Here is a 2,208-nt window from a genome sequence, read left to right on the forward strand (position 1 = left end):
AATCTGTAATCCATATCATATCAATAATTTACTTGTGAAAAATACTGTAAGGTGTGTCAGATGTTTGTGCATTATTGCAGGGCTGAGATATTCAAACAGGGAGCAAAGGGTGGAAGAGAAGGGGGAAAAAAAAGACATAGACCAAAACCATGTTTTCCTGTTGTTCTCTTTATTCCAATGCCCCTGATTTCCTCAGAACTGATAGGGCAAAACAAAGGTTTTTTACAAATGTAGAATCAGTCAACAGTAGCAGCAGTTTTTGGGGTGGGCATCCTTTCACTGACAAAATTATTTACATAAATATCAATATGTGGGATATCAATCATTGACTGTCCATTTTTCAGCACTCCGGTTGGTTGGTGCCGAAATTTGTTACTCAGACCTACAAACTATTAGGCCTACCTTTGCCTACATTAGCCAGTCAAGATTATAGGATGCTAGGTCAAAAGGTTGATGAGGTAGCTTTAGGAATAGTAGGAAAAGGCAAGAAAATATTTAGAAGAGAGGGGAAAAGACATAAAAATACGTGGCAGTTAAAACTTTTACAACAAAGTAGACTCTTATTAGTGTTTCCGTACGAAGGCTCTTCATCAGCCACTCCTCAGTCAAAGACGTCTGCATTTGCAGTTCAGTGGATTCGATCTTTGTCGTCATTTTTGCTGCAGACAGCATCCATTGTATATTGCTGCATAGGAGTGGCTTTATAACTCATTTTCAAGAATTTGTTTAGATTCTAATTTCTGCACCATCTAGTAGCAGGGATCAATGATGTGCCTTATGCTCATGAACCTCAAGCTGCTCAAATCCATGCTCCATGAAGTTCTTGTACTCTCCAGGCTTCATGTACATCATTCTTCCTCTGAAGTTGGGCTGTTCTTAAATCAGCCAGTGGCCCTCCATCACGTTACAGGACAAGTTGGACATGCCATAGCGGTTGTGACATTCTCGCAATCCTCCACCAGCTCTTGCATCTGGCCCTGGAAGTTCTCCCTCTCGTAGATCCGGATCTTGTAGGACCCTCCGTGCAGGGAGATCATGCGACCAGGACCTGATACAGTCACTCATGCCCATTATGCTCATTTAGTCAGCGTACTTGCCCCTCCACATGAGGTACTGGTTTCCCATGAAGTTGGTGCAGTCGTACACCATGAAGCAGCCCCTCTCCACCCTGCAGGAATGGCAGCGGTTCAGGTAGGAGGACATGTCAGAACAGTCGCTAATGCACTCGTAGGAAGTCCCTGTCCTTGTAGAAGATGATCCTACTCATCACGTTCATGCCACTGGAATTCATCTTTGCCAGGTTTTGTTACTGGAGGCAATACTGCTGCGGCTGGTGCTGCTCTTGGAGCTGAACTGTTTGTCTACCTATTGGAGACCTTCCTTTTTATACCTGACAAGCAGAGGGCCCCTTTGTGAAAACAGCCTGACCCAGCAACATATCATAGAAGCCCATAGAGCACTGAGGGTTGTCCACATTTACAGCTGTTCCCCCGAAAGACCTTTTTAGAGAGGCGGTTTCACCTCGAATACTGTCGGACAAAACCTTTTGAAAGGGTTAACAAAGAACAGTAGCACCTTTTTTTTGTAACGCCTGCAAAGGCTTACATCACTGTAGATCACAAAACTATCCTTAGTTTTGGAATTTTGTTAAGTCGTCTCATTTTTAATGGTTTGCCAGATCACCCATTAATATTGTCAGTGAAGGTTCATTATGCAAAAAAGATTTGCATGTTCTAACAAACTTATATTATATTTATGAGTTTATTGAATATTTTTAGTGTAGTCTCACTAAAATGATATTCCGCCTATAGCTCTAATGGCCATGACAAAAAAGTATTAATATGATAAGGCTTTCTATTAATCAAGTGGCAGTTTCCACATGTAACTTAATTACATACTGACAGTACAATATACTATAATTATATTACATTAGAATCATCGAAATCTGTTTGAAATGTTGCAGTTGCAAAAAAAGGTATACATTTTAAAATAAGATCTAGCAAGGTGATGCAGATTATTAAACATTTCAACCACAATATATCCAACCAGTTTCTGAATGGCAAAGGAACGTGTCTTGGACATTACATCTGCTACTAGTTGGTCAGCTCACTTGTTCAGTAGCTGGACGGGCTGTGGGGGAGACAGCACAAGCCTCCTATTGCATTAACATCTTGCCTACAGTTGCAGTATACCAAAACCAGCAGGTCT

At 41.3% G+C, this 2,208-nt stretch overlaps 1 pseudogene; it reads right to left on the bottom strand.

The window, feature by feature from the left end:
* Positions 1–749: 749 nt before the first annotated feature.
* On the bottom strand, positions 750–1,291 carry LOC120789147 (annotated as a pseudogene).
* Positions 1,292–2,208: the final 917 nt, after the last annotated feature.

The sequence above is a fragment of the Xiphias gladius genome, chromosome 4 (genome assembly GCF_016859285.1).
Source record: "Xiphias gladius isolate SHS-SW01 ecotype Sanya breed wild chromosome 4, ASM1685928v1, whole genome shotgun sequence".
Lineage (NCBI taxonomy): Eukaryota > Metazoa > Chordata > Actinopteri > Istiophoriformes > Xiphiidae > Xiphias > Xiphias gladius.